Genomic DNA, 25,327 nt, shown 5'->3' with positions numbered 1-25,327 from the left:
ATGACCAGCCCATCCTCCCTAGCGTGGGTCTCACTCCTGGCATTGCTCGCGGAGGGTGCACTGCGGACAGCTGCCTGTGACGGCACGATGCTCACACCGCAGCGCCCGCTCTCGGCGCCACGCGTCCTACGCCCGGCAGGAGCCCTGGTCCTGGAGCCGGTTTCCAGGGGAACTGCGGCATTCTCCGGCACAGTTTCTTTTTCGGGATCAGGAAGTCGGAGGGTCCTAGTTCCTGAGTGAGGTGCTCCGGAAAGCACAGGCCTGGGGACCCAGAGAGACGCTTTTCCACACTGTCCCCTGTGACCTTGGAAAAGCCCTTTTCCTCTGGTCCTCAGTCTCCCCATCTCTAAAATGTGGTTAGTAGACAAAATCTTTCCTGAGTGTTTGAGCAGCTACTGAGGGAGTAGAGCAGGGTGATGGCCTTAGGCGGCTATGGTGGCGAAGAGAGGGACGAAGTGGCCAGACGCACCGCTTTCCCTGCCGCGCAGCACGCCGCAGGGCCGCCCTCCCGGCAGGGCTCCTGCCTCACACCCTCCATTTCTTGGGCACTTGCGTCCTCTGCTACTGGGATTGTGTAACAAAAAGAAAACCCTCCAAGACAAGTCACTTTGTCATTGGCCCGTGACATGCCACATGAACCGTCCATATTACAGATGCAACCATGGAAGCCGCCAGCGTTGGCTCGCACCTTGGTGACGTCATGGATCACTGGCAGCCGTGCCACCTGGCAGGCCGCTGGAACCCCCCGGGGCCTGTCAGAGCCCAGCCGCACCTCCGACGTGCAGGCGACCATGGGCCCTGCGCCACCCTTGGGTTTCAAGCCTGTTGTTCTTGTTCGTCTAACCAACAATCACGTCCTCGAATCAAAAGTCAGGAATTTAAGAGGAGCAGCGCTGCTCACAGAACTGAGCGGTGGCTCACAGGAGTACAAGGAGGTAACAAAGCCTCTCAGACGTCGTTTCATCCCCAGCCCTAGGCAGCGGGTCAGCAAAGCGCGGCCGGCCTCCCAGGCCCTGCTGGCCGGCTGGCTGGAGCGCATGGCGAGGCTTCTTGAGCCGCCTGTTGGGGGAGAGGGCGCCTGGCCACTGCGGCGGAGCGCAGATTAGTCTGCGGCTGCGGATTCCTTTGCCTCGTGCTGGTCTTTGTCTTATTGGGCCTCACGAGGCGGGTGAGCGGCTCTCTCCGGTTTTGGACACTTGCTTTTCAATCTTTGTTGCTGCCTTTGATTTTTACTTCTGGCTGCAGGGAAGGCGGTTGTCATGGATAGAGCCTCGTGCTGGCTTATCGCGCAGTGTGCTGGAGGAGTGTAGTAACTCGGAATGCTCCCCCCGTGGGTTCAGGGCCAAGGTCACCAGATCGCCTTTCTTGGCCTTTATGCCTAAATGATCTCATCGGATCAAACAGGGAACACAGCTACAAAACACGCCCCTCCCCAAAAACCATATCCACCTCCGCCACCCCCACAATCCTAAACCTTGGCCTGCAGATCCAGTTGCAGGAGATTGAAGAAGGGGGAAAGGAAGAGAGTGAGTAGCACAGGTCAACATCATTTTCTGAGACCACTGCTACTTAGAGACCATTCGGCAGTAGGAAAAGTAATTATTTCCAAAATTTGCAAAGTGACCCCCTATTTATGGCCTGAGTCTTAAAAGAAATAATGCTACACACTTAAAATCCTATATAATAAAAGCATAATATGCAAATTGAACAAATAGCGGAACGACCGGTCACTATGATGCGCACTGACCACCAGGGGTGACCCCACAGAGGGAGCGCCACTCAGCCAGAAGCCAGGCTCGCCAGCAGGCTCACGGCTGGCGATGGCAGTGGTGATGGCGGGAGCCTCTCCCGCCTCTGCTGCAGGCGGGCAGTAAGGAGTGAGAGGTTCCAGACTGTGAGAGCCCCGGACTGTGAGAGGGATGTCTGCCTGCCGGCAGGCAGACATCCCCAGAGGGGTCCCAGACTGTGAGAGGGTGCAGGAAGGACTGAGGGACCCCCGTCCCCCTCTCCCCAGTGCATGAATCTTGTGCACCTGGCCTCTAGTACTAGTATAATAGCAATGAAACAAAATTAAATTCAAAATAAGCATTGCCTTTTTGTTCTTTTTCCGTGGTCCGAGCGTCAGCAAGCAGTGCTGTAGAGAAAGAAGCCGTGATTTTGGAATCAAATGGAAATTCGTCTGCGTTCCCACCATCTCTACGTCCCCATGTACACGTCTATAATACCTTCTTTGTTGTTGTTGTGAAGTTTAGGGCATTTGTAATGAGCTTGGCACATAGTAGGTGTTCAGTAAACAGAAGTGCTATTTATATGGGAGCATAAAATCTTCAGAAAAATATGACTCTCGGTTACCTTTGTTGCCCATTCTGTTCAGATTTGCCAAGAATCAACAATCCCGGTTTAGTAACGGATTTGGTCGTGAGTGGCAGAATGGGCCACTTTTCCTGCCTGGGATTTTCTTCCCTGAAGATTGTCCGGGTGAAGGGTGACTGCCTTGCAGCCAGCAAGGAAATCACCACTTTATGTATTTTTCTAGGTTAGGAGGACCCGTGGTGGCTTGGGTCTGGCACTGTGAGATTGGCCTGGCTCAAAAAAGAAGACTGGCCACAATCCTTTATCAAAAACCCTTGGGGCCAGATGTGTTTCAGAATTCAGGATTTTTTAAGTTTTAGAAAAGTAGCGTGGCACGGCTACGGTGTGTTATGTAAGATCCCTAGCAGTCCAGAGCAGCAGCTCATACAGGAAAACCATTCAGATTTCGGCAGCAAATATTCATCCCAGGTGGGATCAAGGAGGACCACAAGGAAACTCAGGTCAGCTCAGGGCAGGTCTTGCTGCCGAGTGAGTTATGAAAAATCTTTCAGTATTCAGAGCCTTTTTGGTTTCAAAATCACAGATTGTTGATTTATAATAATACTAAAGATGATGATAAATAATAACAACAGTTGCATTTAATAAGTGCCTTCCTTGGGCCAGGGACAGTGAGCGCCTTACATGTATTTATTTGTTCTCTAACAACAGTCCTGTGCGGTTGGTATTACTGTCTTCCTTTTGGTGACAGGGAGACTAAGGCTCAGAGAGAGGAAACAACTTGCCCCAGGTTACACAGCCTAGAACCATCTGATGGCAAAGTGCATGCTGATTAAATAGATTAACGTTTTTCCTTGCAAAGTAGGGGTTGCCGTACTCTGGGAGTCCAGAGAATTCGTCTCGTGGGTGATGGAATATTGCAAGGCTATTTCAGCTGTGTGATTTGAGCTGGGCTAAACATGTCTTAAACTTGTGGTAGCTGGGCGGCATGAGGCCAATGGAGTGTAGATGACACAAACCTGGCCATTTCAATATTGGCAAGCAGGTTGTGCAGACACAAGTCTCGCCCAGACAGCCTTTGACCTTGGCCTGTTCTCCTACCCTTAAAGGAAAGCTTCCTGCAAGGTCAAGTGGCCTTATTTGGAACTCAGCTTTCCAGAAAGAGTAAGGGAGCTGCCTCCGGCCCAGACCAGGCCTCATTGTGTGTGTGACCTCTATTGTGTGGGTAGAGTACTACAGAGAAAAAAAAAAGTCCTAATGAGCCTTAATGTGGGAGGAAATGGCCATCCTAAAAATAATGCCAGGCCCTGTGGAGTAATGGCATCATTAGCCAACTCCAGCCTCGAGGGATTCTAAGCACTTTTGACTAGACTTTTTTTTTTAGCACAAGATGCATCAAGTAGCTCTATTATGCTTGTCTGCCCAAGCAAGGTTTGCAAGGCAAGAATTAAGTGAAAGGCACGTGTGAAGGGCCATGACATTTCTTTTAATCACATATTACATAAGTGGAGCAGTTGCTATTTCCAAATCCTTGGCTGGGCCGTCTTCATGACCACAACCAAACATCTGGGGAGAGAGGAAATGCTACCACGTGGAGAGGACCTGGCGCTTCCCCTTGATTCTGAGTCTTGGGGTGAGAAGAGGGCCTGGGGACTGGGTTAACCAAAAGCTGTGAGACAGACAGACGCTGCGGTCTGGAGAAGTCCTATTCACCAGCGTGTCTCTCTCTTTGCTGACGACTGAGCAGGTTTCCTTCCCGTGGTCCTTGGCCTCACAGTGTCCTTAGGACGGTGAGTGAGATAACAGGCGTGTCACCCGTCCCTGAGCCTCCTCTGCTGGACCAGGGCTCCTCTGGCGGCACCCCCTGAGCTTCGCCCCATGCTCACTCCGCAAGTGCCTTGGCAATAGTGGAGCCCTTGAGAGCAAAGCCCTCAATCAACATGTGTTCCCAAAGACTGCGGGTTCCCTTTATAATTGCTGAGGGATTATTTTGTACTCCTCTGTTTGTTCACTTGTAAGACATTATTATGAATATACTCCAACCCCAAGAATGGAAGAGAAGGCCAGTCCTTCTCCAAGAAATAGAGCAGTGAAGTGTGCATGGGGCTAGGAGCAAGGAGGCCTGTACCTTCAGTCGAGTCTTTTGTTTTGTTTGTTTTTTAACTCAGGCTCCCTTCATGTACGTGATGACAAAAGCCCTTGCATCTCCCAGCTTCACAGAGGGGCCAGCAGGGTAAATGACATTGAACTTTATTATGGTCCCAAGACAAGCCAGCCTACCATTGACACTCAGACCTAAAGGATTTTCCCCTTTCCCGTGGCTCAGGCCCTACAGGGAGCCGGGGAATCCCCGCAGGGTCAGCTCCCTGAGGATGCAGCAAGGGGAGGCTGGACACTCTGCGTCTGGTCGTGCACTTGTTTCTCTGCAGAACAGAATTCTGCTTCAGGTGCCACCCTCCCTCCCTCCTGTGCCCTCCTTTCCCACTGCAGTCCTCACTCAGCCTTCCCTCTCTGCTCCGGCCCCCTGGGGCCTATGATAATTAGAAAAGGAGAAGGGGGGGGGGCGTCCTAGCTCACCAGGGCTTTAGAGGGAGCTGGGGACATAGGGACGCAAAGGTTTTCGTGTTTTTCTTCTTTTCCAACCATAGTACCTCCCCACACAGGCAGGGCCCGGGGCCAGGAAGACATGGCTTTGTGTGTAGATATGTATATAGCAAAATATGACTGTGTGTGTGTGTGTGTGTGTGTGTGAGAGAGAGAGAGAGAGAGAGAGAGAGAGAGAGAGAGAGAGAGGGAGGAGGGGGTGTGTGAAGATGTGGATGACTGTAGTTATGAAGTTACGACGTGTTGAGCTTCAGATAGGGGAGCAATGCAGAGAAGGTGATCTTATCTGGAAACTTTAATCCATGCCCAGTTTGGAGTACAGTCTCTAGGGAATCCCTCTGTACTATCCCCTCCTCCACCCTCACCTGGCTGCACCCGGTCCTCCACTTTACCTTGATGCTAACAGGAGAGCAGGAGTTGGAGTAGGTGGTCAGAGCCGCTCCACGTATTTCCCCTGCCCTGGATGCTAGGTGCTGGCATGGGCTGAGCGGGTTCATGCTCCGCACAGCCACACCAGGGGACGGAGGCAGGTTTCCCAGTGTCCACTGTGCCAGACTCACTCGTGCGCTGGCATTTCCTGGGCGACGCTGAGGGATCATTCATCTGTCTCCTTGCTATTTTTCTGCCCAGCTCAGAGGATGACTCTGGCCTGTAAATCGACTCGGTCTGGAGTGGGAAAATTCAGGAAGGGATGCAGTAAGGAGGAGAGCAGCCACTCAGAATGGATGCAGACCTGAGGTGTGAGGCCCCAAGAGTCAGGGAGGAAGGGAAGACGATGTGTTGAGGAAATAGCATGAAGATAAAAGCTTGTGCCACCTGGCAGGACCAGATCTGGAACAAAGGAGGTCTGGAACCTGGTCTTCAAGATGTTATTCTAAGCTTCTTGCTTCAGCTAATCTCTCGAGGCCACACCTAGGCCATCTCTTAAGGTGGGATCTCTCCATGACCCCATTCGCATCCTGCATTCCCGAGAGCACAAGCAGAGAAACAAAAGCAATTCATACATGCAGACCATGCAGACCCGACACGCTTGCTCATGCAGCTTAGTAAAAGGACCCTTGGCGAAGAGTCCTAAGCAGCGTGGTAAGTGCTGGCCCGGGGGCTGCATGCCAGGAGGGAGGACATGAGCTGCTACTGATTCTCTGAGTCTCTGGATACCAATCCACTGACCCCGGGCTAACACCTCAGTTTCCTTGTCCTTTCAGATCAGTTGGGAAGAAATGCCCTAGCTGGTTTGGCTCAGTGGATAGAGCATCGGCCTGAGGACTGAAGGCTCCCAGGTTCGATTCCAGCCAAGGGCACATGCCGGGGTTGCAGGCTCGATCCCCAGTAGGGGGTGTGCAGAAGGCATCCGATCAATGATTCTCTCTCATCATTGATGTTTCTATCTACCTCTCCCTCTCCCTTCCTCTCCAAAATCAATAAAAATATATTAAAAAAAAAGAATTGAGTATTCTCTCCTCTGTCTTTCTCTGCCTTTAACTAGGGAAGCAGAAGCAGGTGGAGGGGTTAACTGTATGAGCTCTAGGCACACTTATCATGGGTTTGAATTGCAGCTCTTCAACGTGTCGCTAAGTGATCTCAAATGAGTTACCTCACCTTGACATTCCTTATCTGTAACATAGATGTACTAATGGTGTCTCCTAGGGTTTACATGTAGAGCATTTCACACAATAGCCGCTATGTAATAAGTGCTCATCCATGCCAGGTATCATCATTCCTTTCTCCTACTGTATTTGCCACATAGGATTATAATATGAGGATGTTTCATTTACATGTTCATTCCCCCCAATCTGGGAACTCTCAGCGCAGGCTTGTATTCTAGCATCTACCCAGCAGCCTGATACCCAGTGGCAGTCTTGTATTTGGAAAGGAAAGTATCACTTATCTTTCTCTGCTCTGTTTCTCATTTTTCCATCCTGGGCCTGTCCAGACTCCTCTTCAAGTTCCCAGAGGCAGGCCTGGGGCTGGGGTGCAGCCTTGTCCCCACACAAAAGATGTTCCCTATCAACACAGAGGACCCACGCGGCATCTATACTTAGGCGGCATTCGGCTCGTGCATGCATTACATCACCCCGGCTATTTTTTCCTGCAGTCGTCTTCAATAGCCTCAATTGAAACACTAGGAAACCCCTTCTGGCTCTTCAATGAGTCCCAGGCCAAACCTTCTGGTAGGACAACACACTACTGTTGCTGCCTATAGAAAGTGCCCTCAGCCACCCCGATCTGCTCATTCCCCAGATATGCAACCCCAAACCAAACTGCGCCCAGGGAGAGAAAGGGCCAGCTCACCAGGCAGAACTGACCTCCAGACGCCGCTCTGCAAAATGCGTACAAATAAACCCTTGTGCGGAACCTAGCTGTCCGTCTCCCTGTGTTGTTATCCTGCCTTAGTTTTCTCCCATCTTCCCACCTCCCAAAGGGATCTATAGGTGAGGGTGTGCTCCCTGGTTCCCAATACAGTCTTCAATGGGGCACTGGCCTCTGTCTAACCATCTGGTGAGACTGGAACTATTGAGTTATCTTGGACCCAGGCTTTGGTGTGTTCAGATGAGCCCTTGTGACCCAGAAGCCTACTAGGCAGAGCATTTCCTGTGCTTCGGCCATTGTTCAGTCCCTACGCCAGGACCTGGGCCTGATGCCCCACTCTGGAGTTTTCTCCCACTCTAGAATCTTCTGGGCTTCCTGTCTAGGATGACCAAGCCCCTTGCAGCTGAGACCACTGCCCTGAAACTTATCCATGATGGGATCTCTAAGAATGCTTGTTCATCTTGCTTTCTGGGGCTGGTCTATCTCTCTACATACCTCTGCCCATTGCAAGAGCAGTGCTGTGTATAGATAGTCAGTGCCATAGCCTTCTCCTTGGCCTTACATGAACTCTAATCTTTAGACTCCCTTAGACTTGTGTTTGCCTTTGTCCAAACATATACACACTAGACTTTTTGGGTCCATCCCAAGGTTCCAGCCAACAATGTTTACCCAGTTGTTCTCAGAGCACAGAGGACTACATGAAGAAGTGCAAAGCGGGATGGCTGCTACCTCCCTGTCTCTACTGTTTCCTTAAAATAGTGGCGAATGGAGTCATTGCTGAGCAGGAGTTTTGGCTGCGTGTGGATGTGTGTGTGTGCTTATGAAATATTCTGAGAGATTTCCAGTAGGTGATTGAATATATGAGAGTAGAATGCAAGGGACAAGTCTGGGCTACAGCCGCAGATTTGGAAATCATCAAGACATGTGCAATGGCTGAATGCATGTGTCTGCTTAGGAGTATCATGCCGAATAAGGAGAGTGGGAGCTGAGTCCTGAAGATTCCCAACACAGGGGCTGGGCAGTGGAAAGGAGCTGCAGTGGAGTCTGAGAAGAAGGAGCTGAAGAACTAGAATAGAACTTGAGAAGAGTGACCTCCCAAAGCCAAGGGGAAAGGAATGTCAGGTAAGGAATTCTCCATGGTAAGGAAGGTGAGGGCTGAAAGCCAGGAAGTCGGCTTTGAGTCAATGGGAAGAAGTGAGATGCTTCGGAAAAGCTGGCTCAGAAGGTAGGAGGCGGAGGGTGGAGGAGTGAGGGCTTCAGGGAGGCCCGGCTTGGTTGTTTTGGTTTTAATGGAAGAGACCTATGTATTTTTAATTCCCGAGGGGAATGGACAGAGAGAGTTTAATATCGTGGTTAGAGAGGAGAGCTGACGGAGAGAAATTCCAGGTGAAACAGCAGGGCCCGGATGCCAAGCACAGGTGGCCCTGAGATAAACCTTTGACAGGAGATGACCTAGCAACTGGCTGTCAGAGGAAGAGAATGGCTGGAAAGGCTGTCGGGTGGCCTCCCGTTTGGCAGAGGTAATCCACACAAATTGGAGTTGCCTGAACTTGAAATATCTAAAATGATGCAACTCTCACAGTGGCAATTCAGGGTGCTGACCTCCGGTCTCAGTCATCCCTGATGGGACAGGAGGGATTGCTGCTCTGGTCTCAGTCCTCCCTGATGGGACAGGAGGGATTGCTGGTGGCCCTGAAGTGCCGCTCCTGGCCCTGCCTAGGGCGAAGGGAAGATGAGAAACTTGCCAGAGAAGAGGGCACGGGCGGTGCTGCCCTCCCTGCGGCAGGGGCTGCCCTGCGGGGACTGACGGCGAGGCTCCGAGATAGGCCTCCCTTTGGCCGCTGCCATTTTTCTTCATTATTTCTGCTGCGTCACCCGTCACTTTGTCAGCTTCCTCTCAGGATGGGATAAATGGTGCCTCTTACGTGGTGTCCTTAGGGGACACCTGCTATTTGTTTTGATGATGGGCAAGAGGCCATGGCTAATTAAGAAAAATTGTGGGCTGCCCATAGCCAACCCATAGTTTCTTGTCAGCCCAGCCCCACAGTCCTTCGCCCCACATTGGAGCCATGTCCTCTACCGAGAGCTTGGGGGACAGGGGTCAAGAGCTAATGAGCATCGCTCCCTCCCTCTGTCCCTAAAGAACGTTCCACCCTCTTCCTGCTGGAATACATGGATGTCATGGCCTACGCTGGTCACCTTTCCCAAGTGTCAGGCCTCTGGGTGGAGGGGTGTCAACCAAGTCCGTCCCTTTGTCCACCCCGACACCGGGAGACATGGCCCACGGAGTGGTTTCCCCCTCGCGATGTGGCAGGGAGGAGAGCCAGCTCTGTGACAAGGCCCCTCGGACACAGGGACCCGGGGACTGGAGTGACCCCTGTCTTGCGCTCTGAGTCAGCCCAGCCTGAGTTTCTCAAAGCGATGACGTTAAGGTGCACCCATCACTGCTCGCGGAGTCAGTGGGAAGGGTTGGCGTGCGGGCAGAGAAGGCCTGACCCCGGAGGGCGCTCCTGCCTCTGGGCCAGTGGGAGGAAGGGCAGTCGCGCTGAGGTGGGGAGGATGCTGTGGGGGTGTAGACTGGAGAACGAAGTGAGCCGGTCTTCCTGGGAGACTTCCTAACCAAGGGGTCCATGTACCCACAGGAGGCCTGGAGTGCAAGCTTCGGCCACAGGGCTGCCGGTACTTCTGGGCTCTGGGCATTTTGGAATTCTTGGCAGAAAGTTTATTTTAACGTCAGGTGTCCATGTCACCTCTGTGCCTGATGGACCCTCTACAGTCCTGACAGGAGAAGGAAAGGGTCGCTGGGATTGAAGAGCAGGGGAAGGGGAGGGAGGCATGACTGGGCTTGGGAAAGGGTTGGCTGGAGACTGGGGTTGGCCGGCGCCGTCTGTGCCCCAAATGAGAGCCGGCAGAGGCCGAGCACAGCCCGGAACCAGACATCGGGCTCACAGGCCTCCTCCCTCGGTCAAGTTTGCAGGCTCCCAGGCTCCCAGCTCCCAGCCCTTCCTGCCTCAGACGATCAGCACGATGGAGAAGAAATTACATTGTATCGGGAGCCTGGCTAACACAGCGGCTGTCTTCTTGCTGGGCCACAGCAGCGCCTCCCCTTCTATCTCTTCTTTGGTTTCACATTGTACTTGCTTTAGGGCCGTCACACAAAGCCCTCTGTGTGTGACTCCCTCCTCGCTCACCCCTGGCCCCTCCCTGCCCCCATCTACCGGTGACACACTCCGGCAGCCCTTGGCGATGCTATCTGGATTGGCATTCCAAGGGCCCGGCTGCTGCAGGAATTGCAAATGTCTCCGATTAAGCCCAGCAGGGCTAATCTGAGCACAAGTTGCTACATTACTGCAGGAAATAACCATTTGCTGCGTTTCTCTCATCCCCCGGGTCCAGGAAAGAACACATTCACAGGGGAAAAAGAAACAAGAAGAGGAAGACACAACCAGATGCAGGGGTTGGGACCCCATTCTGCCCGGACTACACCAGCCTCACCTCCACCCAGCTTCCTGGGCAGATGGAGCTCTTAGAAGTCACTGGGAGCCCCTGGAGAACTTGGCCTTCTAGATCCCAGAGATTGGGGTGACCCCTTTTCAGGTCCCGATCAACCTTGGCTCAAGAGTCACGCGGGCAGGGAGGAGGGCCCGCGCGGCGGGGGGATGAGAGGAGCCCCTTATCATCCCTGTAGGTCGAGTTTTTGAAACCTTCAGCCACTCTGTTTTGCTGTCTTTAAGCAACTTTGCCTCCGAGCACTGGCCAGTTCTTGTGAGGCCGAGTGTCGGGCTGACGTGGGCTGGGAGAGAGCACAGGAAAGGGAGCGTGGGGAAGGACACGGGTACAGAAACCCAACCATCCTTGGAGGCTCTGGGAATCTGAGCTCGTCTGGTGAACTTGAGTTTGTCGCCATTAAGATGAGTGGATTGGGGGAGTAACATGGACTGGGGGGTAGGCTCCCCCAGGTCAGCCCTGCGGAGTAACTGCGCTTTGCCTGTGCCGGCCCTTGTCTGAGGTCTGGGGACACCAGCTGTTCACAGCCGTGCTCAGCTCCTCGGAAGTTCTGACCACGGCTTCCCCCGGCCACCTTCAGATGCTACTTCCCGGGGGTCTGTGGGTGTAGAACAGCACACATCCATGGGGAGGCCAGCTTGGCAGAGCTTTCTGTAGCCTCATGATTCCGGCAAAATGTCCCCAGGACTGGGGGCTCCATCCTGGTCCCTCATTACTGCTCTCTGAAAGAAACCTGTGTTTGTCTTCTCTCCATATAGAGGGAACTGGGTCTTAATGCACGTCTGAGAGTTCACTGGACAGATGGTATTCTTCTTGCCTCCATTCCACATACGTGATTCTGAATGGCCAAGTACCGTGCAGGTGCTGGGTCTACAAAGATGAAGTCACTGATCTGAAGGGAAAACGTATGCAAGAGATGCACACAGACGCAGTTAACCAGGATAGAGGGCTGAGCGGAGCGAGGGCTAACCAGCAGCATTTGAAACGATTTCTGCCTGGAATCGCTCTGCTGCTGCCCACGTTTAGGCTGAGCAATGGCTGCCTGCCTGAGAAGCTGGCCATTGTCCTCTGGCTCTTCTGCGCCAACTCTCACCCTCCGGTCCCGTCCTCTGCACGACTGCCCTCTTCCTCCTGCCCAGGGTGCCCTGCGGTGGCCCTCTGTCAACCACGTGGTAATAATAATCATTTCTCAACGCCCAGTGCTTCACACGTGCCTTCGGGCCTTGGAGAAGTCCCTGGGTGGGTGCGTGGGAGAACCTGGATTTACACCCCAGCAGTGTTCTCACTCCTGCATCACCGTGCTTCAGTGTAAGTTTTAGGGTTGAAATGAACTACTCAAAGTCATTTTGGAGTGAGATGAGCTATAAATAACTTGAAAAAATCTTCTTTAGTCCTTACAATGATTTTATGGGTTAGATCTTGATATATACTTACAAGTATAGAGACTTACCTTGTTTAAAATGGAATGAGGGCAATGCCAGACAATTCATAGTGCTTTACATTTTCTAAAGAGCTCGCACCTACATTATGCCATTTCATCAGATTAACCATCACACATACAGTCAGATGACACCAACATTAGTTACCCCAAATGTACCATCTATTCAAGTAACATGGAATAATGGCTAACTCATCTCCGTGCTTTACATATATGAATTTATGAGCACCTAAAGGAGTTGTAATTGTGGTTACCATTTCAAAGATGGAGAAACTAAAGCAGAGTAACTTTCCCTGGACCACAGAACCAGTGAAGTCAGAGCTTCGATTTGAACCCAGGCAGTTTATCTTTTATGTCCTATGCTGTACTGAGAACTCCTTCAGCGATTTTTTGAGTCAGGCTTCCAGCTATCAGGGGTCAGCTTTTTATCCCAGCTCCCAGCTAGCCAACGATCCAAAGCTTATATGTTTGACTTATTTCTTAGGGATTTCCAGGGGCAAGATGTGCTGTAAGTCTTGAGCGGTAACCAGGCGGCTCCAGGCAAGAAAGATTAAACAGAAAGTTGTATAAGAGCACGACATTTTGAGGGAACAGTTTCCAGAAAGACTGGCTGCAGGTGCCAAGACTAGCATAATGTAGACGAATGTGAACAGTAACTTGGAACCACATTGGGCGTCATGTAGGTCACACTGACAGTGCTGGGGAACCACAGCAGGGTTTTAAGGAGGCACTGGCACTTGTAGCTTTGTGCTTTGCTATTCTGTACCAGAATAAGAAAATTATTCCTGTGTCAGTATGGAAATTGCAATAGAGGAGGAGGCATCTGGCTATCACTGGGAGGCTTTTGCAATGGTTCCAACAGGAGATGATTACAATGTAGAATTAAAATGTAGAATAACATTTATTCATCTGAAAGGAAGACATGGAGTTATGACTACCACCAAGCTAAGACAGTGACTTGGAGAACAGAGAAGTTGGGATAGATTTGAGGGCTGTTTGAGAGTAAATGGACACAACTTTGCAACTGGATTAGAAGAGGGGGTGGTGATGTGCTCATGTTCAAAGCTGATGTCGTAGCTAATTTGGGAGACGGTGGCGCTCTTAACTGAGAGGGGAGACAGGGGTAAGTATTGTTTATGCAGAAGATAATTATCTGGCTTTGGAAATTTTGATCTTGAAGTCCTTAAAGGAAATCTAGTTGTAGTCATCTCACAGGGCTTTAGAAATAGTACTTAGAGGTATTTACAAACCAATAACTAAAAGAACATCTCTTACAGAATAAAATTAACAAAAATGCAATTTTCAAAGAAAGACATACAAATGAACAATAAGAAAACAGGAAAAAAACACACTATTGAAATGGTAGGAAAAAATAGGCAAAATAAAAACAATGCTATGTATTCTTGGCAAGGGGACACTGGCACCCTCCCTCACTGCTGGTAGAGAACACAGTATGCAATCTTGTCTGGGGATAATTTGACAATATCGATGGATAGCCTTAAGAGTGGTTGTACGCTTGCTCCCAGAAATTTGGCCACAAGGATGCTCATTGCCATGTTGTTGATTTTAGTGGAAAACGTTGAAAAAAGAATTTTAATACAGTTTGCCATGGAATGCTGTATAGCCATTAAAATGTAGAGTTATATTTATTCATCTGAAAGAAAAAGATACAAAGAATACAAAGTCATATGTGAAGTTCAATAAAAACTTTTGAAAACGAGAAATTTTACATCAAAAATTCAGTATTCAACACAGAAAAGCCCATAAAGTATGAAACTGGCAGAGAAGTCCTGAAGGTATACACCAGAATACCAACAGTGATTATCTCTGGAAACTTGAATTTTAGGTTTTTGCATTTCGTGTTCATCTTGCTCACCTCTATTTCCCAACCTTCTATAGAAACCATGCATTACTTTTGTAACTTAAAAAAGTAACTTGATACTTGATGTTTAGGTGGGTGATCAAGATTATTTTTACAAAAGGAATGGATCTGAAGATTAGGAGGAGGTGGTACTGACGATGAAGCCTTGAGAGTCTTTGGCTGATGGGTGAGGATGGGTGAAATCAACCAGCAAGAGCAGGGAGAGAGAGAAGCCAGCACTGAGTCCTGGACAATGACAGTCTTTGTGGAGTTAGTGAAGGGGAGTCAGGGAAGGGATGTGGACAATGTGGAGAAATGATGGTGGTACAAGAGCAAATATGTCCTGTGATAAGAATCCAAGCAGGAGGGATGTCTTAAAGAAAGAGCTGACCAGCTGAGTCTCATGGAGCCCAGAAGTCAGGCTGAGCGCAGCCACTGGGCAAGAAGATGCGTAGTCCAAGTGAGCTCCGTGGGGGCCGCTGCAGGAGAGTCTAGGAGGCAGCAGCCAGGTGGCTCCGGGCTGGGTGTCCACGCACAGTGAGGACCTGGAGATTGCAGATGGAGCCTCCGCTTTGAGAGACCTGGGTGGGCAGGAAGATGAGAGGACAGTAGCTGGGGAAGCAGAGGTCGTTTGAATGGGAGGAAACAAGTATTTTATAAGGCTTCGTTAAAGGAGCTGCTATTGGAGAAGAAATTGAGAAGGTGAGGAAAAGTGGGGATGGTTAATTGGATGAGATCTGAGGAACATCGCAGAGAAAAGAATAAGGAGCATTTGTGGGAGGAAGGACTGGCTATGGGCCGATGAAGAGGTTCGTCCTAGAAGAGCGGGAGATGGTCTCTTCCCTTAGGGGGTGAGGGAAGGGGACTAGATGCTGGGCTGAGCTGCCCACAGATGCCCTTTAGGACTGTACGATTCGCCCTCCTTCCTGGCACTCCCCTTTTTTGAGAATTGCCTCTGTTGACAATGGTTGCCTCAAGCAAGGTCACACCCTCTCCTAGGGCATCTGATATCCCCAAACGGGTTAACTCCGGATGGGATAGTCCAGCTCCAGCCTCTTAATCCAGACAACTCAGAGGGCCACCCCAGCTCCAGAGCTTCACGGGGTTGGCTGAGACCTCGCTGAGATGGCACCACAGTCCTGTCTCCCCTGCTTCCCTCCCACCAGGTGTGGCTCCTGAGAGCATCCCCTAATACATGTCCTGAACAGTAGGCTCTTCCAGAGGCTGCTTCCAGGGAACCCAACGTGGCAGAGTGTGAACTGGGGCAGGGACATAAATTTGGGGAAAAGGATTTCGTACCTGCTTTGTTCTATTTCGTCTATAAAATTGGAGGCAACCATTCTGTAAGAGTGAGGAACACATGCTGTTCATTGCAATGTTGTGGTGGCATAGGAAAAATAACAAGTGACTTACACGGGCAACAATAGGTAGGTTCTGACATATTGTTTGGAGAAAATATATAATTAAGAAAACAATATATCCACATAGAAAACTGATTTAGTGGGTGGGAGTGAGGAGACTCACATCTAAAGAGGCTGGAAAGCAGGTAGGAATGGACACAGGAGCGCGAGCTGACTAGAGTCTGAGAAAAGGAGGCCGAGGAGCCTGAGGACCCACCCAGCTGGCCAGGCTGGTGGCACCAATGATGCTGACATGGAAGCAGTGGTGAGGAAGACAGGCCAAAGCAACGAGAAAGGCAGTGCTGTTTAAGTGAGGAGTGCGTTTGTAGTGGCTCAGAGCCTCCCCTCTGGAGGCAAGGTCTTGGCTTCAAATCCTGACACCACCACTTGAGAATTAAGGGCAGGGCTGGCTTTCTGGGCATGTGACAAGCGCCCTGGATAGAGTCCTGCTCTCCAGGTCCTGTGCTTGGTTAAAAGCTCTGCTGATACTATCTTTTTTTTAATCCTCACCCGAGGATATTTTTCCATTGATTTTTAGAGAGAGTGGAAGCGATAGGGAAAGACCGAGAGAAACATCGATGTGAGAGAGACACAGATTGGTTGCCTCCTGCACGAGCCCCAACCAGGGCCCAGGCCAGGGAGGAGCCTGCAATCGAGGTATGTGCCCTTGATGGGAATCGAACCCGGGACCCTTTTGGTTCACAGGCCAACACTCTATCCACTGAGCCAAACTGGCTAGGGCTGCTGACACTGTCTTGAAGTTCTTAATAATTTTACCTTTGAACGTGTGTTTTGTTCCCTCTGATGGGACGATAGAGCATGCATGTGAGCAGAGGAAACGTGGTACAAGAGCAAATATGAAGGCGCACGTGCGTTACCCTCACTCCTGGTGCCTCGCCTGCATAGAGCATCTGGGAAGCTATGCAGCCCCATAAAGTGCTTAGTTTGTCCTCCGAGTCTTGCTGATGTCAGGCACTGTGGCCCACCGGATGCTGCACTCCTGTTTCATATCAACATACCTGCCACCGAGTAAGTGGGCACCCGCAGCCCTAGTCAGGGCTCTCCTTTCAGCCAGAACTTGCTTGAGCACAGCCAAAGGCAGTGGCTTTCTAAGAAACACAAACAACCAAGGAACCTATCGCATCCTCTCTTACTGGCATTGCTTCCCTATATTGGCCAACCAGGATGCTGAAGTCACGACGTCCAAGGAAAGGAAACAAACATGGCACGTGCAGCTCCCTTTCCTTTCAGGCTCCCCTCGCTCACCATATGGTGAAGATGCGGAGTGTTGGTGTGCAGGTCACCAAGTGGAAGGCTAGTTTTGTGCAGTGTCCCCCCTGTTCTGGTAAGAATGACATACAAATGCACGTGCACGCTAATGCTCTTATATTTGCATTTAAGGCTGGCATTGCACAACATAAACATAAACAGTAAAACTTATGCTAATAATTAACATTTTTAACTTTACTTAGAATGATGATTTCTCCTATTACATTTTACAAGTAATAAAATTTTTTATTTTATTTTATTTTTTTAAATATATTTTATTGATTTTTACAGAGAGGAAGAAAGAGGGATAGAGAGTCAGAAACATCGATGAGAAACATTGATCAGCTGCCTCCTGCACACCCCACACCGGGGATGTGCCCGCAACCACGGTACATGCCCTTGACCGGAATCGAACCTGGGACCCTTGAGTCCGCAGGCCGACGCTCTATCCACTGAGCCAAACCGGTTTCGGCAACAAGTAATAAAATTTTTTAAAGGAAAAGCTTTATCTATTACTACTTTAAGGGCATTTCCCCCCTGATTTTTGAAGGAGACCTGCATTTTCATTTTGCCCCGGGCTCTGCATGTCATGTAGCTGGCTCTGCCTGGGAAGCACTGGGCAAGTTACTCAACTTCATCTTCTTCTTGTGTAAACTGGTGACAAAGAAGAAGAAAGTTAATACACAGAAAGGCCTTTTACCAGGGCCTCGCACAAATAATGCCATGTGTTTGCCACGCTTGTTAGAGGAATGATTACATGGCTGGATCTGGAGGTAGAGGAAGGAAAGGCAGACAGACTGGCTGAGAGAAGCGGGGAAGGTCTGAGGCGGAAGGTCTGGGAGGGCGAAGAGCGGCTCTGAAGGAGCCGGGGCGGGAGGGCGGGAGGTCGCGTCTGGAGAGTAGGCTGTCTGAACTTCAGAGTTTGGCGATGGACCAGCTGGAGGTGATGACAAGGTCTAGGGTGTTGCCATGGAAGTGGGTCACTTAATTGGAATGGAGTTTAAATTTGTTGAAGTAAAAGAAATCAAGAACCTTTGGGGTTAAGTTATTAGATGAGTCATCCACTTGAAGACTGAAGCCACTGGGGACGATGACAGAGATTCAGGCGGGGAGAAGGCGTACGTGCCAGGGGTCGAGCTCTATAGGCATCTGTGAAAGGGACGGGCGCTGTGAATGGTGCGGTGGGACTGGGCCCGGGGTGAGGGTAGCCCAGCTGGTCGTATTCGAAAGCCTCAAGAGAGGAGGAGAGGGAAGCACACCAACAGTGCCAGCCTGAGGGGCGGCCCCAAAAGGCTGAGCGCACGAGGAGCTGAAATTTACACAGGAAGGACCAAAAGCATATGCTCAATCCCAAAGGCAAGTAGGCCGAAGCCAGGGACAGAGCGAAAGCGCCAAGATCTCACTGGAGGCCATTGGCTCACAGACACAAGTGAGAGCCAAGGATCAGGGAACAGCAACGCAGGGAAAGCCACGGACAGTCAGGAAATGAGCAGGGAGCGGTCCAGTAATTGGATGCGGCCATCAGACTAATAAGGATCCGTTAAACGCCGGATGGCCCTGCGGCAGGTGTCCTGAAGCAGCTCCCGCGAGCCTGGATGAGCCCCTGAAAGTCCACCCTGACCCCCAGAGGTCACTGCTGCGCTCGGTTCTCTGCGTCCAGCAGCCTGCTGCCCACCAGTGGGCTGGGGGACACCTGATAAACACCTGCCGAACGGACCCCGAGGTTGCCAATGTCGGCGTGTTTTCAGGGCATCCTCACATGTAGTCAAAGAACAGTCGGGCTTGTTAGCGCTCAAAAGGTGGGGGGAGGTGTCAGTGTGCTCCTCCGTCTGTGGGGTCACTTGGCCGTGCTCCTGGCTCAGGCCCCCAAGGCCAGCTGATGCTGTCTGCGCTGCTCACTCCCCGAGGCCTTCCTGGCGTTCCCACGCCGTGGCCAGGGGGCCCAGTTCTCTCAGGCACCACGCAGCTCTCCCCACCGAGTCCTCCCTCCTCAGAGGTGCTATGTTTGCTGGGGCTCAGGCCTCTATTTCTCTAGACATTCTGGGCCTCTTGCTCCCCCCAGCCCCGCTCCCTGGGATCCAGGCCCGGCCCTGAAAGCCACCAAGCTCCTCCTCTATATGACAAACCTTATTTAATCGCTTGACTGTCCCTGAGTTTTCACAGAATAATGGCAGCCGGCAATGTCTCCTTTGTGCTGTGAAACAGAGGTAAATGTTGTTAAACAAGTGAAGAAATTGGACCTCAAGGTCACAGAAGCCAGGGGAGGGGGGCACGAGGCGGGGGGAGGAGGAAAGGAAATACTTTCTTGCCTTTGTGTTGTCCCGGCTGCAGAGGAAAACAAGACCCGGGGAATTTCTGCGTCAGTTACTCTGCTCCATTCAAGTTTCAATCAACTGCCCGGCTACACGCTCGTTCTGTGGAATGTGAGCATGGTCTCGGGGGATTCAGAGATCACCCCGGGGGGGAAGCAGCACGAAGGTGTGGCACTAGGTAGGTTCTCAAAGGCCTGTCACAGGGGCTGGGAGAAGGCTGCTGAGCCCGAGGCCGAAACTGACCAGGCCTTGGGCATGGAGGTCCCCTCCGAGGAGCCAAGTTCTTGCTGTGCCCAGTGACCTTCCGCTTCCTGCGGTTCCCCAGCAAATGACATTAAACCCAATTGCTCTCTGTGCTCAGGCATACAAATGGAGATCAGAAAGCATTTGCCTGAGGTTGGGAGTGATAAAGAGAATGTATTTCTGAGCCAAACACAATAAGTAAAGTGCACAGACCTTCTCGGGGATTACTTATTAGCCAAGGGAAAAGGGAGTTGGGGGAGGGCGATGAGGCTGGGAGTCTTACAGCCACAGAATCCAGCCCATTCCAGTCTTTCATGCTCATTTCTGGTAACGAGATAGAAAAGTTAGAACTAACTCTCTCTTTTTTTTTTTTTTTGTAAATTTAAAGACAGCCCCCTGTTAACACCAACCGCCCTGAGTGCTTGCCTCAGCGCAGGGTCCGGGAGGGACGGGACTGACCGCAGCGGCAGAAGCCACATCTCGTTCTCTCTTTGTGATTTCCCTTTCCTCCCTCATTCAGCTCCAGAAGTGGGAGCAGGTCCGTGCTTTTTGTTTGCTATGGCCGTGTGTGTGTGTGTGTGTGTGTGTGTGTGTGTGTGTGTGTGGTGTGGTGTGCCTTACAATCTGGCAAGGGGCATTAGTAAAGAAAATCAATATTTGTTTCAAATGTGAAATTTACAGGAAGGGGAGGAGAGAGACGTTGAAGCCCGTTGCATGAATGCTCAGGAAGCGCCCTTCTTGGAAAGTGGCCAGCCAGCTCCTGAGAGAGACACGGGAGGGAGGGGCTCTCCCTGGTGCTCGGGCCCAACAGGGAGTGGCTCCCGGGAGCTGAGACAGTGTAGGTGCGAGCCCACAGGCAGGAGGGGCCCTGAGCGGGAGGCCGGCGGGTGGACTGGCTGGGCATAGAGGGTTTCATTATGAGAAATGGGGGGACAGTAACCCTGGGCTCCCCTCCGGGGGGATGAAGTCAGAGTGGCCCAGGCCACTCTTTCATCCAGAGCAGGGCTTTGCAGAGAGAGAGGTTCTTGACATCGATCAGGAGGCCGAGCCTTGCTTTGGGAAGGTTTCTATTGTTTGCCCTAGAACCTTCTGCAGTGGCTCCGATTCGGGGCTGAGGAAGCTGGTGAGGGCTGGGTGAGATGACGGAAGCTCGGCCAAGGGGCAAGGGTTCAGGGTCACTTTCCATCCCAGACTCTAGCAGGAAACCCATGCAAGAGCCCCTTATACTGGTGGGGCCACCAGGAGGGGGGCAGGTGAAGCTCGGTGAGTGCGTAGGGGACCTGGGCCCACCAGGCGCTGAGTTTAGGAGAGCAAACTAGATGTGCCTCCTGGGAAGGATGGCTGGTGCTCCCGCTGTCCCATGTGGGGTCAGCTTCCAGTCAGAGCTGAGGGGGCCTGAGACTGCAGAGTGAAGGCCTAGACAAAGGGAACAGAAACCGGGCGGGACTGACAGACCCCAGGGAAGATGAGAACTGGGAAGCCGGCATCCAGTGGTTCTCCCAGTGAAGGGATGGAGGAGCCAGCCTGCCCTGCGGGTGCAGAGGGTGTGGAGTGAAGCAGCAATGCAGAGCTCGGCCCGGCCCCCTGCCGAGTCCTCAGTGCATGACTGAGGCTCGGTGCCACTTTCCTCCTCAGGGAAATCAGACTTCATGGATGTGAATCTCATGTGCAACTTAGGAGTAGAAGAAATACATTTTTAAAAAGCCAATGTGAATCCAGTTCTGAATTCCTATTCTTCTGAGCAAGTTGAACATTTAGTCTTAGTCATTAACGGGACACCCCCCCCCCCCCCTAAGGCTGTGCACAGGCTGGGGAGTCCAAGGCATCTAGAAGGCTCTTTTATTCATTCAACTGATACTTTTTGACTCCTACTTGAACCTAAAACTGTCCCATGCACAGAATATATTCAGAATTCTTCTCTTCAGAGAGTTACATTCTGTATGGGATGATAGCAAGAGAGAGGAATGTGTGTGTGTGTGTGGGGGGGGGGGGAGCAGGGAAGGGGAGAGGGGCAGACAATAGCCATGCAAACAAATGACTCGATCAAGAAGCATGATGTTTTCAGGAAGAGGTAAATGCTGTGGTTTGGCCCATTGATGACGTAGCTATTCCAGGCCTGAGTTCTGAGCCAGAGACAGACCTATGAGTCAGACAGTGAGACCCACACACTGGCTCTCGGGCTCAGCAAAGCTGGGCTGGAGGACCTGGCTGTGGAGCACAGCAACATGGGCTTCAGGGTGCGTTCCCTGAACCAGACAGCCTTGCACATCCAGTCCCATGGTCAGTCCCCACCCCCAAGGGGCAGCTTGAGCACCACACCTGCTTTTCGGTCCAGGGCAAACCTGTGCTCAAGCTCTGCAGGAAGCAGATCCAACAAGGAGAGGGAGAGGCTGAGCCAGGGGTCTCAGCAACTTCTTTAAAGTTGCAAGTCAGATAGGACACACCCACCCTGCAGGGCAGTGAGTCAGGACTGGGGAGAGACCAGTAGCTTCTCCTGCCCAATGAAAAGATCCCCATGTTGAAGGAAACAGCAGAGGGCTCCCCAGGATCCCCTCCTACATCTGTGAAGAAAAGATATAAAGTCAGGGTCCAGAGAGCCAGGGGTGGGGAGCCGGGACCTCCGGGATTACGTTAGCCAGAGCGGTTAGGAGAGGCTCTCTGGGAAAGTGACATTGGGTTGGGGACCAAATGATGGGAAAGAGCTCTCCAGTCAGGGGACAGCATGGGTGAAGGTTCTGAGAGGGAGGAACCTGGTGCGTTCAGGGAACAGAGAGAGACCCAGGGTCACACACAAAGCAACAAAGCAGGGAGTGAGAGCAGATAAGGCAGCGAGCTAGGCAGGGCCTGCGTCACGTGGGCCCTTTGTGGGTGCAGGGGGGAGACCAGCTGCTAGTCTAACTGCAGACGGTAACCGCCGGAGCGTTCTAGGTGGGGGGGAACCTGGTGCGAGGGGATGGCCGGCCTGGAGGAGAGAGCGCATCTCTTCCCTCTTCCAGAGTTCTTTCTGTTATGTCTCCTCTCTTCCCAGCAAGGGGAGCTGTGTCATCCCTGCCCTATTTTCCTCTGAAAGTCGTGGTGAAGATGAAAAGCCAGTGCCTGTGACATGCTATGGGAAGTTGCACGTGCAGTAATTGTCACCAATACCTGCATAAGGAATGACCTTTTAGTCCTTGCCCAGCTGCCATAGGCCAGAACGTGTGACCATGAACTTGGGGCTGAACAGCCAGGGAAGTTGAAAAAGAAAGAGATGCGCGATTCAAGAACTGGAAGGAGCCCCCAAAATGATAGACCCCAACCTCCACATTTTCAGAGCAGCCTGGTCCAGCAAGGTGAGGCTGCCCCATCAGGTAGGGCAGAAGTGGGGTACCCGCCAGGAGGTTGGGGTCCTAGTCTAGAGTTCTTTGTGAAGGTACTGTTCTCATTGTCCCAACACAGAGTGTTCCTTAGACAAACAGCGGGAGACACACAGCACTCATGGAGCATCTGTCATGTCCTCACTCACATTCACGCTCTCCTTTCTCTCTCTGTCTGTCACCCTCTGTCCTTCCTTTTCCCTCTCTCTTTTCCATGCTTCTCAAGACCCTACACGTGTTGAGCCACTCTGAGACCTGGAGTCTCCCTGATATGCGGCTTCCTCTTCGACACCCAGGCCGGTCATCGTGGCCCTTCCTGGCACTGGTGGTTGTGAGAATTAAATGCGGTAACAGGTTCAGAACTCTGTAAACCGCGAGGTTTTCACGGAGCTGCAAGGAGAACTATGTTCAATCAGGAGCTGACGGAAGGTAAGACATCCTCAGCCGCGGCGAGGCCTCGTCCCCACTTCGGGGCCCGCCTTCTTCCCCACCGACGCCAGCTCCCGGCCCTGAAGTTTATCTTCCCTGCCTCTGTTTTCTTTGTCCTTCCTCTGCCCCACTCCCAGGGGAAACCCAGCCGGACACAGCAGCTGGCAGCCAGCCAAGTGTCTGCGTTTCTGACCTAATTATCTCGATGGGCTTGCCTGGGGCCAGGGGTCAGGGCTTGGACCGGAGGTCACACCACAAGCCTCCAGGCCCGCGGGGAGCGGGCGTTCCCTGGGCAGACTCCCAGGCCTCCCAGCACTCTGTCCAGCCCCACCACACAGGACTTCAAATCCAGGCGAGCTGGGGAGCAAGTGAAAATAGGAGCAGGCTTGCCCTAGCGGTGTGGCTCAGTGGATAGAGCATCGGCCTGTGGACTAAAGGTCCAAGTTTTGATTCCGGTCAAGGGCACATGCCCCGGTTGTGGGCTCAATCCCCGGCGGGGGGCGAGGGGGGGGGCGGCGGGGGAGGGTGTGCAGGAGGCAGCTGATCAATGATTCTCTTTCATCATTGATGTTTCTATCTCTCCCTCTCCCTTCCTCTCTGAAATCAATAAAAATATTTTTTTAAAAAGAAAAGAAAAGAAAAGAAAAAGGGGCAGGCTTCCCGCAGGGTTTCTCAACTTCCTCCGCTTTGGGCTGGATGCTTCTTTGTTCTGGAGATGAGACGGGCTTGTAGGACGTTCAGCAAAATACCTGACCACTAGGCGCCAACGGCACTCCCCACAGTGTGATAACTGACAAATCCCCAGACAGTGCCCGGTGTTCCCGGGGGGCAAGGTTAGTGCCCCTAGACCCACTGCTCCAGAATATTGCAGATCCACATGTCAAAACAGGAAGCGAACAGCTCAGCCTTCTCATTGTTTTCACGTTAACCTGTGCGTCTGTTTTATTTTTTCTTGGAAATCTTATTGGTCCTGAGGAAGGGGAGGCAGGCACCCTGAATTGCCATCCATGGGGCAGTTCACGAGCTTGGGGGAGACCAGGAAGGCCTGGAGCATGGGCGGGCCCAGAGGCGAGCCTTGTAGATAGGCCCAGAGCAGGGGATGGAGTCCAGGCAGCGGGGCCAGGCCTGGTGAGTCAGCAGCAGGGCCAGCAGGTGGTAGTCCGAGAAGGAGATCGGCCCAGGATGAAGGCCTGGCCCCTGGGTCTGGGCAGCAGGGTCTCAGGAGGCTTCAGGGCCCCCAGCTTCTTCACGTAGCCTTCCTTGCCCGCCTCGTAGTTGGAGTTGCCCCGCAGTCGGTGTAGATAGGGGCTGCCGTGTTTGCAGGCCTTCCACGCCGTTGTTCACCGCATCCCCCCGGGCGGCTCCCGCTGGTCCTTCCCATGTGCCCGAGGGAGTGGCCTGGGTGTCGCAGGATGGCATTGGACTGGTTCAGGATCAGGTCTCCATCTGAAACTTGGGGAGCTGCCCAGACAGATAGGAGGCCTTGAGTGAGCCTCCTTGGTCACCACCCTCCTTCCAGCTCTAGTCCTGGTCAGCCAGCAGCATGTGCTGGGCCTGGCCTGCCCTGGAACAGGGAAGCAGCCTACGGTGGCGGGCGGCATGGTGGGTACAGGGTGGCATGGTGGGGTGCAGAGCAGCATGGTGGGGTGCAGGGCGGTATGGTGGGGTAGAGGGCGGCATGGTGGGGTGGAGGGCATCATGGTGGGTGGCATGTTGGGGTGCAGGGCTGCATGGTGGGGTGCAGGACTGCATGGTGGGTGCAGGGCGGCATGGTGGGGTGGAGGGCATCATGGTGGGTGCAGGGCGGCATGTTGGGGTGCAGGGCTGCATGGTGGGGTGCAGGGCTGCATGGTGGGTGCAGGGCGGCATGGTGGGGTGGAGGGCATCATGGTGGGTGCAGGGCGGCATGTTGGGGTGCAGGGCTGCATGGTGGGGTGCAGGACTGCATGGTGGGTGCAGGGCTGCATGGTGGGTGCAGGGCATCATGGTGGGGTGCAGGGCGGCATGGTGGGGTGCAGGGCTGCATGGTGGGGTGCAGGGCTGCATGGTGGGTGCAGGGCTGCATGGTGGGTTCAGGGCATCATGGTGGGGTGCAGGGCGGCATGGTGGGTGCAGGGCTGCATGGTGGCATACAGACAAAGGTGGCCACAGAGCTCTGGTGTCTATTTCCCAACTTTGTCCTTAATGTCCTCTGTGAGGACTGCGGGTTTTCTCTAACTAAAGGTGGATTGTTGCGATAAGACTGTATATTAGTGAACAAGGTAAGCATGATGCACAATGTGCATTGCTTA

General features: G+C 52.4%; 1 pseudogene; it reads right to left on the bottom strand.

The window, feature by feature from the left end:
• Nucleotides 1–23,283: 23,283 nt before the first annotated feature.
• LOC129151115 (glutathione S-transferase P-like) lies at nucleotides 23,284–24,637 on the bottom strand (annotated as a pseudogene).
• Nucleotides 24,638–25,327: the final 690 nt, after the last annotated feature.

This window comes from Eptesicus fuscus, chromosome 13 (assembly GCF_027574615.1).
Source record: "Eptesicus fuscus isolate TK198812 chromosome 13, DD_ASM_mEF_20220401, whole genome shotgun sequence".
NCBI classification, from domain to species: Eukaryota; Metazoa; Chordata; class Mammalia; order Chiroptera; family Vespertilionidae; genus Eptesicus; species Eptesicus fuscus.
The sequence above is the reverse complement of the archived record's forward strand: the minus strand, read 5'-3'. Positions and strand labels throughout refer to the sequence as shown.